Here is a 19,031-nt window from a genome sequence, read left to right as displayed (position 1 = left end):
ATTGCATAGAATGATATAAACTAAGGCATTTTACCCTACTATTTTGTTAAATCAACATGTTTATTTTCGACATTGATAGACTTCGCCTTGTAATTTAAAACATTTAAGAGTCTGATGTGTTTCCAGAGTACAGTGGAACTACATAGGAACCTGTGAGGGGAGACAACCAGTAAGCCACAGGAGGAATGCATCACACATGTATTGGTATTTCTCATTTTACTTAAATTAAGACTAAATAGTAGCATCCTGAACTCTCACTAATGTTAAATGTTTGCCCATTGTCTTTCAAATATTACCAGGTATATGATCAAGATTGTTACTTTGGCACGGGAAACACACAAAGACCATTTGTATTTTTACTATGTATAGTTACAGTGTAAGGGCAGTAACTCTTCCATCTCTAGATCAAAGTAGTAACATTGCAAGTAAAGTTAGAATTATTTACAGAGACAAATTATGCTCTAATCTTATTCCAGTATCACATTTCCCAATGTTTAAAGTATTTATAGTAAATGTCAACAAATCTAGCAGACTTTCCCACGATTCTATCTCATGGTTACAGTTTTGTTTTGAAAATGTCAAACATCCGTTCGTGGTCCAGCGCTCATTGCTCAAATAACACAGTTCAGCAATAAATGTGGGACTTCCATTGCTTTGTTTGATACAAATCAGCACGATTATTTGAAAGCATTTTGATACATTAACAGTGACTATGTAGCAAGTATTTGTACCATCATTTTGATTATAATGTGATGGATTTATTTCCCTATTCTTCTGTAAAAGATGAGCATTGATTAGGTTGCCTTACAAGCGTAAGCTGTGGGGAATTTCCCTTTAGCTCAGCGGTAGAGCATCGGGCTGGAGAGCCAAGGGTCTCAGATTCGAGCCCCAGCGACGGCACTATCTTTATCACTATTCCTCGTCCTATTACAAACTGGTGCCGTTGACCCTCCCCGTTCAAGGTAGGAGAACCCGTTGGCGGGGAGTCAAAGAACCTGGGTTGGTGTTTGAAAAAAGGGGGGAATAATGTAAAAGATGAGCATTGATTAGGTTGCCTTACAAGCGTCAGCTGTGGGGAATTTCCTTTAGCTCAGCGGTAGAGCATCGGGCTGGAGAGCAAAGGGTCTCGGGGTCGAGCCCCGGCGACGGCACTATCTTTATCACTATTCCTCGTCCTATAACTCTTCTATAGTGGAACTGGACTGAGTCGATTGTCGACAACTATGTAGCTCAATTGAAAGAGGGTCCATCTAGAGTTTAACTCTTTCATCCCTGAAGACACATTTGAACCCTTCCAATTCAAAGGTTTGAATAGTTCATTGTGAAATTTCAGGGGTGAATGAGTTAAAGGGTCCCAGGTTTGAATCCTGGTCTGGCTGTGCATTTCTCTTTTTCCTGTTACATTCTGCACAAAATTTAACTGTGGAACCCACTATCATTTATAAATCAATTTTAAAGGATATATAAGTACATATATTTACTATTATATTTAATCAGCTGTTTCTTGCTAAATCTGCACTGTCTTTGATATAAGTAAACCCTGCTAAAGTGACCATCTACACTTATAAACCACCTGTGTTAGGAGGCCACTTTTAATGTTCCCCATTGAATTAATTTCATTGCAAATTTAACCTCTATTAAGAGACTACCTGTGTTAAGAGACCACTTTTTTGACTTCTAAAGGGGGTGCTCTGCCCTTTGCACAACATTGTCCCCAAAAATGATCTGCCATCCGTGTTCCATCTTCACCTCTACTGTTCTGTCCTGTTTGACCTAAATCTTCACCTGTATTTGTCTGCTCTTGTCGTCCAGTCCAATACAACTAGTATCAAGCATGCATCATCCATGATCTTCATGACTATTAGCAATATTAAGAATTCTAACATATATTACTGTAAATTTTCATTCATTACATCGTATAGCCCTTTCAACTTTGGCTTTGCTTCAAACAAAAGGCTAAGAGGGTCGTATTGCTCACCTTAATCTTTACACCCTGCGATGATATTATAGCTATGGGATGAAGATCTCAACCGTTTCAAATTTATGGCCCAGGAATAAGTCCCTTGGGGTGGGGCCCATATCATGATTTTATTTGTCTTTTTATGCCCAGCAATGGTATATATGCTTATGGGGTTGGGATCTCCACTGTTTCAAAGTTATGTCTCAGGGATAAGATCTCCGAAGGTTAGGCCAGAACTCATGTATTTATCTCTATATACTCGGAGCAGGTGAGCTTAAAATAAGAATATATTTCTCCCTTATAAATAATCCATGAAAAAAAGAAAAGATACTCCCATCACCAATTGTATGCCTGTTTGTAATCTGGACTGCATTTGGCCCACCTGGTACTGTGCTGATAGTAATGATAGTTATCAAAACAAATACCTAGGGGTCAAAAAGTTCCCTTTCTATAAATACTGACCCCTGTTGATGCTACAAAGGCAGACAGGGCAGACATGTTTAATTAAGATTTTCAGCATCTGTATCATATAAAACTGAAGGCCTACAGTACATGACCGCAGTTCTAATGCTGAGAGTGAACATTTGATTCATACAGAAGTTTTCTTGCAGACATTGAAAAGGATTGAAATCACAAATTTCGAAACTGAGTTACAGGAAAGACACCAGCTAAAAATTTAAATAATAAACTGGAAACCTGTGTAGAGGATATAGAAATAATTTTCTCTCATTCCTGTGTAGAAATTCCTACCTAATACCCAATTTCACATTCATGACATCACAATCTTACAACAATAACGTGATATCACCAAATTCAGGGACATTACAATGCTACGAGGGGAAATTGCAACAAATTTTGTGATTACCGAAATAATTCTGGTACTTGGAATGAGAGCAAAACCATCAGCAAACCTCAGGGTTTCCAAATTTGAAAAGCTCTTGGGTTAAATTTCCGTCCTATTTCTTGGCATGAAAGTGTCTCGCCAGAACTCGCCTTTTACTTAAATTTATAAGAGGAATAACTTTTGGAACTCAAATCCACGATCTCTTAGTATTTAGTATATATTTTTTCCAGAACTTTGTGCATTTTAAGATATTGACCCAAAATCAATTTCCAGGTTAAAAATTACTAAAGGTCACTGAAAAGGTCAGTGTTATACAAGGTGGTCAATATTGTAATCATTTCTATTATTGCCATGCAAGGTCATTGTCAAGGTCAGTATTACCTCAAGTCATTGTAAAGTTTATTCATAAATTCATTAAGGTCAATGTCAAAGTCTGATGTCATCATAAGTCAATGTCAAGGTCAATATTTCTCTAGGTCATTGTCAAGGTCAATATTACTCTAAAGGCATTGTTGAGGTCAATATTACTCTAGGTCATTGTCAAAGTCAATAGTTCTCTAGGTCATTGTCAAGGTCAATCTTACTCCAGGTCATTGTCAAAGTCAATATTTTTCTAGGTCATTGTCAAAGTCAATCTTACTCCAGGTCATTGTCAAAGTCAATATTTTTCTAGGTCATTGCCGATGTCAATATCACTCTTCGTCATTGTCAAGTTAATTTTACTCTAGGTCATTGTCAAAGTCAATATTTCTCCAGGTCATTGTCAAAGTCAATATTTCTCCAGGTCATTGTCAAAGTCAATATTTCTCCAGGTCATTGTTAAGGTCAATATTACTCTAGATCATTGTCAAGACCATTATCAACAAAAGCATTTTTTTTATTATACATTGAGAATGACTAATTGCTTAACAATCAAATTCCACCAAGGTTGAGTAACAAAGCTATTTAGTGTTACATTGTAGCTCACAAATATCAAGAGACTGTGGTGAATTCCAATTTAAAACATCAAATGCAAAAAAAACCACAACAAATGCAAAAACCTTGTGAGATGATGACAGCATCAGATTGGATGATAGTTAGTCTGTCTGCTTCTTTCATCTTTAATCAAATAAAACCTAATTTATTTTTAAAGGTTTGCACGATCTAGCAGATAGTTCTCTCGATAGGAAATGAAAATGCAGGTGCAGTGACCCCTACAGGTCTCAATGGACTAGTCTACATCACTGACAGACAGGTTCAAAAACAAAGTTTAGGGATGGCATTTGAATGTTGTATATCCTAGCAACAGTAAACGGTAATATTTACAAACCTCCAAATTTCTGCAGTCTGACCTTTTAAAACGAACAGGTTCTGAAGTGTTGAAATCACCCACCAGTACTGCTAACTATATCTGTAATTTATTTCTTCCCGTATTAAATTCATATCAATGGTCGAAATAAAACTGGGCAACATTTTTCCATTGTACAATATCATATCTAAATATTTGACTTTTAAATACTAAAGACTCCACTATATCTTACACAAAGATTCTGATTTTAAGTCCATTTACCCCTGAAGTCATATTTGAACCCTACCAAATCATAGACTGGGCAAGTCCAGTTTAAATGCTTAGGGGTGAATTACTCCAAGGTATCAAGTAAACATAAATAAATGGATCTTCATACGACTAATATCAATGGTACATTGGTTACTGTTACTGCAAAGAAATATGAAATTCCAGTATCAATATCAGGGAAGCCCTCATATGCCCATACCCATTTATACAGCTACTTGGAAAGATACAAATTTATATATCAACTTAAAGATAATCATTTATACATCTATGTCTGAATGGATAAAGAAAGATATCCTTGTGTAAAGATCATTTACTGCTGCATTCAAACTGCCTTGGAATGCTACCATTTAGATAGATTTTTATCTTAAATTACCGAAAAACAGGTTTTCAAGAAATCAAACATTTCTAAACAGAATGAAACAGCAGCTTAATTTGTTTTACAACATTAACAATGCAGCAAAAAATACATGCAATTACAATTTTTATCTTGACATCACACACTGCTTTGTTTAAATCATTGTTTCTGGTATAGTAAATCATTATATCATACTTTGTGTATGAATTAGTTTGTGTATGGAATCTGTCATCTAAACAGTCAGTTAGCTAAACCATAGAGGCCAGTTCTGCAGGCTATAATTAATTTCAGCAACTTGAAAGTGTCATAGATCTTCAAAGTATAATTACCAGGGGGTGTAAGTAATTGGAATATTGAAAAGATCAATTATTATACCAACATGGTGTTTATCCCTACAATGAGTATGAAAGTTGTTAATTCATTTCACACTCACAAACTTATTTCACTTACAAAGCTGATGATTAATTGGTAATTATAATGTCATTATTCACTGCACTAATTATAAACAGTTATAAAAGTCACTTTCAAATTTGATTAAATCTTTTTACATACACGGCTTTGCACAACCTGAGACAGATAAAGCCAGGCTTATGCATAACAACTTCCTTAGTGTTGCAATCTATATCAACATTCCAGCATCTGAAACATCAGCAGCAGCTCTCTACTTCCTACACTATTCAGTATAGGAGAAGATTGTCTGACAACGCTCACCAGCCACTACCCAACAATCGCCAACACATTGTCAATCACCAAACCACAGACCTACTTAGAGCCAGAACACAGGAAAACCACAAAACCTATAACAGCTAGAGAATTAAGTCTGGAAGAAAATCCTTCCTTATATTTAGCAGGGCAAATATAAAGTTTGTACTTTTCCAGTTCACATAAAATATCTTTACTTCACTTCCCATAGTTTCAATTCCTTGAATTTTCTTTCTGCTATGCATTTTTTTTTTACATTTAATCCTTTTTTATTTAAAGTTTACTTACATGTACTCCTATTTTGCTATAGTTATGTACATATGTTCCTATTTTAACTATACAGGGATTGTTGTTCCTTGTTTGTCATGACTAAACCAGGAAGGTTTAGTTTTACCTCTGAGTAAGAACAACTTCAAGTACAAGTAGGAGTTGTGTTCCATTTCTGTCGAGATTATGAGCAAGAACCCTTCGTGACCAGACTAGTACTCCATAAGCAGGAATTGTTCCCTTTTTTAAAAAACTACCAAACGGAATTTTCCCCATTGTGTCAGGACTATCCTGACAGAATTTGACCCTTTTTCGTCAAGAATTTACCAGCAGGATTTTTTTTTTTCGTATGTTAGGATTTGTTCCCTGTATGCCAAGAATTTTCCAGGAGTTGTTCCCTTTTGAATTTTTCAGGAGTTGTTCCCTTTGTGTCGAAACTTTACCAGCAGGAATTGTTCCCTTTATGCATAAGAATGTACAAGCAGTTGTTCCATTGTTTACAACACAATACCACCAGGAGTTATGTTTCCTTTGTATAAAAACCACCACCAGGAGATATATTCCATTCTTGTCAAGGATACCAGCAGAATTATGGGATATTTCTACCAGTAAACAGTGTAAACTAATATAAAACAAAGTAATGAAAATGTATTACATGTAGGCAGTTAGATAATTGAGTTTAATTTGTCCAATTTTTAGAAAATGACATGTAATAAACTACCATGGTATATACTCGGAGGACAGTTAACAAGTTCCTTGAATCCTCAGGAACCAATTAAAGCATTTGTTGTTGCCATCTCCTGTTCAATACTGTGGTAATAAATAATCAATATATACAACGCGTACATTGTGTTTGGATTTTATCCACCAAAATGCTTTGTTTGCATTTTATGTAGTCAGTATCACAACACAATTTTTTTTTTGTCACTTTGATTACAATAAAGGGACAATATGATCTCCCAATCCCGGTGTATATAGATAATATGTTACGTAGGGACAACATAAAGACGCTTTGTTATGTTAGTAACAATGTAAAAACACTGTCACTTTAGTTACAACAATAGGACACTTTGTTACTTTAGGAACAACATAAAAACACTGTTACTTCTGTAACAACATAGAAACACTGTTACTTTAGTAACAACATGACACCATGCCACTTAATTAGTACAAACATAGGACACTTTGTTACTTTAATAACAACAGACAATTTGTTTACTTAAGTAACATCATAAAGACATTAAGTCACTTTTGTACCAATTAACATAATGTCACTATGTTTCTTAATTAGCTACATAACACTATGTTACTTTAGTACAAACATAGGACAATTTGTTTACTTTAGTAACAACATAAAGACACTTTGTCAATTTAGTAACAACACAGCCATTTTGTTACTTGAGTAACAAAACAGACAATAGGTCATTTTAGTAACAAAACAGACAATATATCACTTAAGTAACAACCTAAAGGCACTATGTCATTGGGTAACTACAAAGAGACATTTTGTTACTTCAGTAACAACATAAAGTCATTTTGTCACTTTAGTAACATTCCAGACACTTTTATTTACTTGATTAGCAACATAGGGACACTATGTTACTTTAGCAACATCATAAAGTCACAATGTCATGTTATTAACAGACTGTCACTTTAATTACACCACAACAACACTATGGGTACTTAAGTAATAACATAAGACACTTTGTTACTTTAGTATCAACATCATCATAAATTTAGTGACAATTAAACACAGACAAATTTTCAGTTAGGTAACAACAATAACCCTTTCAACCCTATATAACTTAAGTAGACTCTACCATGCATTGATCTAGACGAGTCCATTAAGGTCTACAGTGGTGAAAGGATTAAGACAATATACATATATCACTTTTGCATCAACACAAAGATGATACATGTTATTTTTGTTACATCACAAAAGCATCGAATGGCACTTCATAATGACACAAAGATATTGTATGTCACTTAGATGGTACATCAAATGATTCATAGGGATTGTAATTTGCAAATATATAATAACATTTCCCTATGTAAATTGCCTTTCATGAATATACTTTACAAATATTTTTGAGACATTAGATTTACATTCGACTTTCATCAAGAGGAAATATAGAAATACATCTGGTGAAAAATAAGTAACAGGAGTGTCAAAGAACCATCATCACCTGCTGTAGGAATTACGCCTCCTGTAGCAATTACGCCTCCTGTAGGAATATTCTGGAGTTATAAGATACCCATGTTGGATCCTCAAGTACAGATCTGATATCAAAAGTATAAATCCCATTAACACAGTAGGTAAGGCCTGACTAAAGAATGTGGTAAAGATAGATTACAATGTCCCACTGACATACCCAGGTACTAGTGTAATGATACAGAATCAGAGTCTGAGAGTATTATAACAGCTTCCTGATACAGAATCAGATTCTGAGAGTATTATAACAGCTTCCTGATACAGAATCAGAGTCTGAGATTATTATAACAGCGTCCTGATACAGAATCAGAGTGTGAGAGAATTATAACAGTGTCCTGATACAGAATCAGAGTCTGAGAGCATTATAACAGCTTCCTGATACAGAATCAGAGTCTGAGATTATTATAACAGCGTCCTGATACAGAATCAGAGTCTGCTTCCTGATACAGAATCAGAGTCTGAGAGTATTATAACAGTGTCCTGATACAGAATCAGACTGTGAGAGTATTATAACAGCGTCCTGATACAGAATCAGAGTCTGACAGTATTATAACAGCATACTGATACAGAATCAGAGTCTGAGAGTATTATAACAGCGTCCTTATACAGAATCAGAGTCTGAAAGTATTATAACAGCATCCTGATACAGAATCAGAGTGTGAGAGGATTATAACAGCGTCCTGATACAGAATCAGAGTCTGACAGTATTATAACAGCATACTGATACAGAATCAGAGTCTGAGAGTATTATAACAGCGTCCTTATACAGAATCAGAGTCTGAAAGTATTATAACAGCATCCTGATACAGAATGAGAGTCTGAGAGTATTATAACAGCGTCCTGATACAGAATCAGAGTGTGAGAGTATATAACAGTGTCCTGATACAGAATCAGAGTCTGAGAGTATTATAACAGCGTCCTGATACAGAATCAGAGTCTGAGAGGATTATAACAGCGTCCTGATACAGAATCAGAGTCTGACAGTATTATAACAGCATACTGATACAGAATCAGAGTCTGAGAGTATTATAACAGTGTCCTGATACAGAATCAGACTGTGAGAGTATTATAACAGCGTCCTGATACAGAATCAGAGTGTGAGAGTATATAACAGTGTCCTGATACAGAATCAGAGTCTGAGAGCATTATAACAGCTTCCTGATACAGAATCAGAGTCTGAGATTATTATAACAGCTTCCTGATACAGAATCAGAGTCTGAGATTATTATAACAGCGTCCTGATACAGAATCAGAGTCTGAAAGTATTATAACAGCATCCTGATACAGAATGAGAGTCTGAGAGTATTATAACAGCGTCCTGATACAGAATCAGAGTGTGAGAGTATATAACAGTGTCCTGATACAGAATCAGAGTCTGAGAGCATTATAACAGCTTCCTGATACAGAATCAGAGTCTGAGAGGATTATAACAGCGTCCTGATACAGAATCAGAGTCTGAAAGTATTATAACAGCATCCTGATACAGAATCAGAGGCTGAGAGTATTATAACAGCATCCTGATACAGAATCAGAGTGTGAGAGGATTATAACAGCGTCCTGATACAGAATCAGAGTCTGAAAGTATTATAACAGCATCCTGATACAGAATGAGAGTCTGAGAGTATTATAACAGCGTCCTGATACAGAATCAGAGTGTGAGAGTATTATAACAGTGTCCTGATACAGAATCAGAGTCTGAGAGTATTATAACAGCATCCTGATACAGAATCAGAGTCTGAGAGTATTATAACAGCGTCCTGATACAGAATCAGAGTCTGAGAGCATTATAACAGCATCCTGATACAGAATCAGAGACTGAGAGTATTATAACAGTGTCCTGATACAGAATCAGAGTGTGATAGTATTATAACAGCTTCCTGATACAGAATCAGAGTGCGAGAGTATTATAACAGCGTCCTGATACAGAATCAGAGTGTGACAGTATTATAACAGTGTCCTGATACAGAATCAGAGTGTGATAGTATTATAACAGCTTCCTGATACAGAATCAGAGTGCGAGAGTATTATAACAGCGTCCTGATACAGAATCAGAGTCTGAAAGTATTATAACAGCATCCTGATACAGAATCAGAGTCTGAGAGTATTATAACAGCGGCCTGATACAGAATCAGAGTGTGAGAGTATTATAACAGCGTCCTGATACAGAATCAGAGTGTGACAGTATTATAACAGTGTCCTGATACAGAATCAGAGTGTGATAGTATTATAACAGCTTCCTGATACAGAATCAGAGTGCGAGAGTATTATAACAGCGTCCTGATACAGAATCAGAGTCTGACAGTATTATAACAGCATACTGATACAGAATCAGAGTCTGAGAGTATTATAACAGAATCCTGATACAGAATCAGAGTCTGAGAGTATTATAACAGTGTCCTGATACAGAATCAGAGTCTGCGTCCTGATACAGAATCAGAGTCTGAGAGTATTATAACAGTGTCCTGATACAGAATCAGAGTGTGAGAGTATTATAACAGCTTCCTGATACAGAATCAGAGTCTGAGAGTATTATAACAGCTCCCAGTGGTACACTGAGTTATACCAATGAAACTTTTGTTTTTACTCTTAAATTGATGGAGATATTTATAAAGATAATTTCTGCTCTGAAAATTGAGGGTGTGACAAAAAAATCTCAAACCCAAGGGATAATATTCTTCTCGAATGTCTTACCCTCGGCTTTCTTTGACGTGGGTAAGCCTTTTGTGATTTTTATCCCTCGGGTTGGAGATTACTGAGGGTAAGACATTCGTGAATATCATCCCTCAGGTTGGAAATTACCGAGGGTAAGACATTTGAGAATATCATCCCTCGGGTTGGAGATTACCAATGGTAAATCATTCGAGAATATCATCCCTCGGATAAGACTTTCGAGAATATCATCCTTCGGGTTGGAGATTATCGAGGGTCGACAGCTATTCGAGAATATCATCCCTTGGGTTGGAGATTACCGAGGGTAACTAAATTCAAGAATATTATCCTTCAGGTTGGAGATTACCGAGAGTAAGACATTTGAGAATATTATTCCTCGGGTTGGAGATTACCAAGAGTATGACATTCGAGAATATCATCCCTCGGGTTGGAGATTTCTCCGTTACACCCTCAAGGTAGGGAATGATTGTTTTTCTCCCATCTTAAATACAAGTGGTGATTGCATGAAATATACACGTTGATTGCATGTTTTTTCCAGCAAATCCATAGTTGTCTTCTGTTGTCTGCTGCTGTTGACGTGACCTCATATCATTGATGATGTGACGTCATACTATTGTTATGACTTGGATCCCGCCATTCTGCACGGGCCTCTCTCCCCCTTGGGGGTGACAAGCTGATCTTCTTCAGCTAAAATTGGATATACATTTCTGAATGGTAGGAGAAATATGTCTCTTACATATATTAACTACGACCTACATGTATACTGAAATCAATTGAACAAGATAGTTCACTGTAGCGCTGACCATGGTCTTCAGTTTTCTGGACCTTTGTCCCAATTCCTTGTGTGTTTTTGGTATATATCCAGTAACCTCCCGTTAATTTCCTTTTGTACAAACCGTAGCTCATTTGGACAAGGACAGTTCCGTTGATCTGGTAGTTAAAGTGGTGAAAGCGATAGTATAACAATCTGAAGTCAAGGATTTTAATAATGATCCGACCCCCGCAAATTTTCATCACGATCAGAACACTTGTAGTGATACATTGTATATTTTGTTTATTTCCTCTTTATTACGTTTACATGAAAGTCCCACAAGGTATGATATTCTTTTCAAAAAAATATTGATCAAAGCTATACGATAGTACGGGGATCCTTAAATACCATAGGAAACCTCTAAGACTGGTGCTCAGATTTTGTTAACTTACTTTGGAAATGTCTGAAAAACCAAACTGTCCCTACCATACAGAAGGCAAACGATGCCTAAGCTGTTCTAATGTTCTTTCCGTGATATAGTAGTTACATTTGTGACACCAATGTCCTCGACATGCAAATAGTTGTTAGCAGTTTGTCTATACCGTACCAATACAGTTATCTTAAACATATTGACCACAGAGATAGTTAATCACATCAGTTGTGGAACGATCGACCACCTAACTTACTTATACCACAGGAAAGCCTGGTATTATCTAGTTAACCTAGATATCTTCACATTGTCTGGCAGATTTAAGACTGATCGGAAGACATGATGGAAAAGATGTTTACATATATCTGTGTGATCTCCATCATTTGGTAATTTCTGACATTGTCATGTATACTGCTGACCTTGAACTTGATATCCAATAATCATATTTAAAGATTGGCCACAGGCTAGATGACATACTGTAAATGTGGAAATTTATTATCGTGGTGTGAAAATGCTCACATTTACAGCTATGAGTGAAAATATCCACTCACAAGTTTTTATATATATATATAGCAGTAAAGAGTTTTAAATGTCTATGTCAGGATAAAAATATATACAAAACAAAACATGAAAATTTAAAATTTCGCTAGCGCTTTTGCCCAACTTAGGTCTCTTCAGGCGATTTGTACTGAAGAGCCCCAAGATGGGCTAAACCGCTAGCGAAATGTAGTCTTTATGTTTTGTTTTATATAGATTATACAGATTATAGTTAAATAGAATATATAGATTTCAGAATATATAGATTTCAGAACCATTTCAAACATGAAAATTTCCACAATGTGATCAGTTAAAAGAGTCATAACCCAAATTTTTCACATGTCAAAAATTTCCACTTTTACAATAGAGCATATAACTAAAAATGACCTTCACCTTGAGTCATCAGCAGGAAAATAAACAGCTTGCGCTGTTGACCTTCACTTTGGAAAGCAAGTTTAACATTGTTAGTAATTTTTTCATTTTTCATTGTCTGGTTGAACGGATGGAGAGATGAAAGTATCTACTAAGTTCTGGCTTACATGCAATATGTCAAGAATACCAAGGCAGTCATACATCGTAAATATTGACAAAACTGTGATATAGATGTTACAAAGGTCAATATTTGTTCAATGCCTCCACTAGGAGTTGAACCCCAGACCTCTGGCTTACTAGTCTTACACTCTACCGAATGAGCTAGAGAAAATCTCCCTAGCCCAGTCGGTAAGAAGGCTAGTATTTTACCAGGGTGACGTAGATATTGATAACAGAATCCTAAAGCTGTTCTAATTGTAGAATAATGTAAAAGTATCCCCATATTCTGCCATTATGAATATGTATAAACCTCAATTTCACAGGGTGCCATTGACCGCAAGTCCTCAGAGACTGTCAAAATGTCAAATGAATATTGAAAGTACCAGCGTCTTTTATACATTATGTACATATGTGACAGCAAAGTTATTGTGTTATTTCAAAATGACAGCTGCATACAAACCAAGACATAATGAAATAATTCAATCACTAGCATGCAAAATATCCATCAGACCTAGCTTGCCCTTTTACAAAAAAATATCAAAATGTATTGTATCATTGTTTTTTTCCAGGCATACTAAGTATGTGTTGTCATGCAAAGAGATCATCAGTACCTGATATCGTAACCATTGAATGAGCTAATGCGAACAAACTGTACGTGCTACATATTAAGCCCTTTGGTAATTAAAAAGTGTCAATTAAAAAAAAGCAAGCTTAGGTTAGTAACTCATTCACCCCTGAATAAACATTTGAACTCTTCCAATTCAAAGGTTGGAGTAGTTCATTATGAAATATCAGGGATGAATGAGTTAAAACCATGATGATTAATTTTAACAAAAAATCAAGCTGAATTACAATTTCAAAAAGTAGCTAACTTTGTGATTACTGATGGTCTCCTCCAGGTGAACATCATCAAAGCTGTAATAGCCATTTTGTAAGGACATGGCCATCCAGGGTAACTAGCGCTGGTAGTATGTTCCCAACTTTACCAGATTAAACAGAGATAAACACACAGCTTCGGTTTATACTTCCTGTGCTGTGTATATTTTTAGAATGATGTGATTCCTACAATCGGCATTTTGGTTTGGACCAGCAAATGGAACCCTTCATGCCCTCCCCATTTCGGCTATAAATACTCCCAAAGCAGCACTCATCCGGCTGAAGTTATAGTTTCTACAGTAAACATCATTCATCTTGACAAGGATATTCTTTCTTCATGTAGAGAAAGTTAACATTTTGTTTACTATTATATACAATATCAGGAAGTAAGATTTGTGAAGTACTTGAGGCGAGAACCACTTGTTGGGTCGGAAGTACACACTTCCAAGTATTCGGTAACACCCAAAACTACAATTTTATAGCAAGACATTTACACATTCCAAGACTGTGTAGCCAATATGATGGTGTATTGTATTTATTTAACAAGGAAGAAATTAGTTATGTTATATACAATGACATTAACTGGGGAAAAGGCCCTAAAAATTGTAATATATAACTTAAATAACTAGGAACAGAAATGTAGCGGTTGCGTAGCAGCAGGCACATATACACCGACCCCCACTCCCTAAAATAGAACAAAAGTACTTTAAACTACCATTTTCATACAATTGTGAAGGAAGTTATGACTTATGTACCTCCTAAACTTTCTTTACGCCTCCTTGCCTTGGAGAAGGGAAGGGGAGGGGGACTGGAGCAATGTTCCTTACACTCCATCCTGCATCTAACCCCCCTCATATCAAATCTGTTGGTGTGAGGGTTCATGCTGGCAAACAATTAACTCATTCACCCCTGAAGACACATTTGAACTCTTCCAATTCAAAGGTTGGAATATTTCACTATGAATTTCAGGGGTGAATGAGTTAATACATTTAGTTTACCTATTCAGTCTGTTGATCAGGCAAAAGCCCTTCAAAACATCTGTAAGTATTACACAAACAAGTCACAGTTTATATGGCAAGTTATTCAACTTTTACAGGAAAGTTGATATGAAGATATTACACAAAACCAGAAAATATATTTCTATTAAATCTAGAAATCTTAAATCTGCAGGTGTGGATGTATTTGCCTCCTTGCAATAGTGCAGATCTGATGCCGACTTTATAGTGTTACCTCACTGAAATACCTAGCCAAGGGCCCCCACCATGGTCACATTATACTGACAACAGGTTAACCAGTTGTTGCCATTACCTTAAATGCTGAACGTTAAGCAGGGAATAACAACAACCATTTTTAAGGGCCTTTGGTATGTACATGACCGTTCTGGCCTGGGGACAGAACCCACTGCCTTCCTCACTTGGGCAAACATTCAACACTAAGGCTAATAATTGATGCAGGGATATGAAATCAATATATCATATATGACATAAACAAATGGAAGATTCATTTACATGATGGGCAATATGTCTCTCCAGTAAAAGCAGTACTGAATCCACATCACATGGTTCCAGTACAAGCTATATCAGCATGTCAGAATTTTCTTATCAAATACAGTCTACTATTAGTGAGTTTACCAGAAACATTTCTGTACGTTATCAATGAGGATCCTTACTGCATATCATCCATAAGTTACAAAATGAAACAAAAAAAGGAAAATATGAAATACAAATGAAACATTTGAATGACCTACCTCTTTGTCGACTTGTGTGTAATATGAACTGGTAGGTACAGTACATCTAACCAATGGGGTGAAAGACTGATATAAACTCCTTCAGTACAGGAACTCCTAGTACACGCGTGCCCTCAAAGGACCCCCACTGGAGACTGCCAGAGAAGTGTGGCCATTCAACGATAGATACCCAAACATTGACAGGCCCAACAAGCTTATCGCAGACTTCAAACTAAAAGTATCTTAAGTTCCAGAAAATTTACCAGCATAAGCATACACCCTGCTGCGGCATATAAAATATTTCCTGGAGATAAGAAATTAGATTTTACAACATACCATCAGATTGAATTAACCCTATGTGGTTAGGTCATGGAGTATCTCCGTCAAATGTTTGGATATCTTCATTAAAATTCTCAAATCCGAATGTGCCATGTATCAAAACTGAATCAAATTGACTAAAACACCATTAAATTGTGATTGTTGAAGCAGCTATCTCGGGATGGCGAAAAAACGCCTGGAGCTGTGGATCTTGATGTGTGCATTAGAATATTAAGTTTTGTAGCAGAATTGGGAAGAGATTGTGGCACAAGATACCGCTTATATGTTAGATACATGTGGGGTACGCCTATAGGGAGGAACTGCAATGATATTTATATCGCCGACAGACATTATTATACAGGAAACGTTACATAATTGTAGTGTTGGCCCTTATAGATATATAGGACCAGCTAGCAGAACAAATTTGCACATTTAGATGCTGTAAGATGTTCCATATAAAAGTGATTTCACTTGTAATGCAATACACTACAGTAAAAAGTTGTTTTCAGCCACTTAAGTATATTTTTTGCATTTAAATGAGTTGGACATTGTAGAACTTTGTAGTAAAAAGGAAACAGGAAGTGTTATATCCAGATGTTATTGTATTCCATGTGAAAATCACAGATATACTGATGTAAATCTATAACACCTTCGCCAAATTTTTAATACTAAACCAGAAATTATGTTAATAATGTGCCCTGGATACTGCAGTCAACATGCATATGGGCACACACACAAACCTGTGCAAACGCACAGACAAAGCGAATACTACATGCATACACCCCCAGCTTCAGTCGAAGCAGGCCCCGGGGTATAAACATTTAGAAAAGGAAAGTAACTCAAAGAGGGGCATGTCAACAGTGATCCAGTGAGTAACACACTGTAACCCCCTAAACATGGGCAGTTGTAGGTGATGAAGCATATGAGGTTATGATGCCCCTGAAAGAAGCGACGCATAGTGAACAAGGGCCGTAACTCTGTATATAGAGGACATTTGCTTGTTCATCAACTAGCTGGCAGAATTATTTGATATAAAAGTCCTCAAGGATTTGTTTGTTTACTGACAATATAAATAGAAGGACATGAAACACTATCATTGCAGTATGCAATACACATTAATTTCCTAACAGGTACTCACATATAAAGTTTGACAACAATTACATCATGTTCGAAGAATATTTTTTCTTTATCTGTGTGAAAACCTTGGTTAATTCCCTATGTAGGTCGGGGTACAGAGAAACAGTCATCAACAACCTATTTTGTTAATTCAATTAAAAAATTAATAATTGAAATGTACATGTTAAGACAGCTATGATTTACGTAAAATGTATTTAAGTTAGGAGAGGGCTTAATTAAGTTGTAAGAACTTGTGCCCAATTCTTTTTGTCATTTTCAAGGCAATAAAACTATGTTTACACCAAAGTTTGACAGCGTAGGTGACAGATAGGGGAGTCACAGTATGCTGGGAGTGTATTATGATGTATTGTAATACAGAAGGAATGCAATACACATCCAGATTTATTGTCATAGGAAAAGGGAGCTGAATTAAAAATGAAATTGCTGAAAGGATGTTATCGAGCTTAATCACATATAAAACAGATCACACAGATTTTAAGACTTTAGTTACACCATTAGTCTCCTATTGTAGTAGTCGAGGGGAACTTCTACCATGCTGAAATAGGTGAGGATTGCAAAAGTATACAAAACACTTCCGATACATATATCTCATAAAATTCCCATTTACCTTCGTTAAACCAACATATCCTCTCACTATAATGAAACATATTTGTCTAGTTCCGGCCAGACAGCTTGTGAAAATGCATCATACCATATCTAACGGTCCAAGTCTTGAGAGACCCATTGTCTACACCACTGGTCTATTCGGAGTTTCCTAGCTGATTTCCTGGTTGATAGAATTATTAGATATAGAAGTCCTAAAGGATTTGCTTGTTCACCGACAGATTTAGAGATGTTTTTCGTCTTTGATACCAGGATGCAAATAATACTCAGAATGTCGGACTGTTTTGTACAAAACATACTATTTTGAAATATAGAAATGATTGCATTGTGATTTAGCTATCCCTTATCAAGCTTTACAATGGTGTACACATCGCATTATTAGGCAATGCCTCCCTCAGCACTATTATAAACATCACACTATAATTGGCCATTCCATCCCAAGGCAAGCAAATTAGTGTACAAGTTCACTATTGGGCAATCCCTTTACAAGCATTTGTCTAAATATTGCATCAACGGGCAATCTGTTCCCAACGTGAGTTTACTCACACTGCACTTCAGAGCAATCCCTTCCCAAATATTTGGGTATCGACTATTACAACATTGGGCGATCTGCTGCCAGCATGTCACATCACACTATTGAGCTATCCCTTCCCAGAGATTTTGATAAATGTTGCACTATTGAGCTATCTGTTCCAGTTCTAGTATCAAAAATGCACTACTGGACAATCTAACCCCGCATTATACATTTTACACTATTGTCGGGGCATAGCTATCCCGTTGCTCGGAATGGATTCATTTGGAACAGGTCCATGGGAAGGCCCAGGTAAGGGGTCCAGCTAGGGGGCCAGCATAGCACAGCCCCCACTCCCCCGACAGAGAAATGAATATACTAATTTTAAGATCTATCTGTCTCAGGATTATTTTCCAATTGGTAAATGGCATGAAGTAATTGCGAAATTGAGACATTCTACAACAAAATCATGATTTTGGTATTTAATATCAGCATTCATAATTTCTGAAGACATATCTTCAGTATGCCACAAGCAACTTGTTTTGTTTTCATTGTTAGATTTTCTATGGTTTTGAATATTTGGAGGATTCAGTTGCTTACCATACTAGTTTACTGTGAGACAGCTACCCGACTGATGGTGCAATCCCTTCCTAAACATTTGTAGATATCACACTATTCAGCAATTTGTTCTCAGCATGAGCATATACATTGCATAATTCTGCAATCCTTTACCATACATTTCATTAAATGGCAACTTGATAATTAGCATTTCTTTCAATACAGTGCTTGACTAAATGTCAGACTGCATGCATTTCCTTTAAGAGCATGTCTGCATGGCTACTGTATAGCAGGAGGATTTATTTGCAGTGGTAATATTAGGTGATTTGGCTAAAATATATTATACAGTAATACAAGTATTGCTATGGTAGTGTGTTGTATGCCCACCAGCAGTAGTGTTACTGTATGCCCACCAGCAGTAGTATTACTGTATGCCCATCAGCAGTAGTGTTACTGTATGCCCATCAGCAGTAGTGTGTTGTATGCCT

At 36.3% G+C, this 19,031-nt stretch overlaps 1 protein-coding gene across 2 annotated transcripts in view; it reads right to left on the bottom strand.

Annotated features, from left to right (window-relative positions):
* LOC110459127 (band 4.1-like protein 1) overlaps positions 1-19,031 on the bottom strand; it is a 131,214-nt gene that overhangs the window by 91,908 nt on the left and 20,275 nt on the right. Inside the window, exon 1 of one of the 2 annotated variants that reach the window (XM_021511223.1) lies at positions 15,438-15,518. The exons of the other annotated variant lie outside the window; for it this stretch is intronic. The gene's annotated coding sequence lies outside the window, so the exon portion shown is untranslated. Of the gene's footprint in view, positions 1-15,437; positions 15,519-19,031 lie in introns of those variants that run through there. 2 annotated transcript variants of the gene reach the window in all.

This window comes from Mizuhopecten yessoensis, unplaced genomic scaffold (genome assembly GCF_002113885.1).
Source record: "Mizuhopecten yessoensis strain PY_sf001 unplaced genomic scaffold, ASM211388v2 scaffold9973, whole genome shotgun sequence".
NCBI classification, from domain to species: Eukaryota; Metazoa; Mollusca; class Bivalvia; order Pectinida; family Pectinidae; genus Mizuhopecten; species Mizuhopecten yessoensis.
Note: the sequence above shows the minus strand (reverse complement) of the source record. Positions and strands in the feature narration are given on the sequence as shown.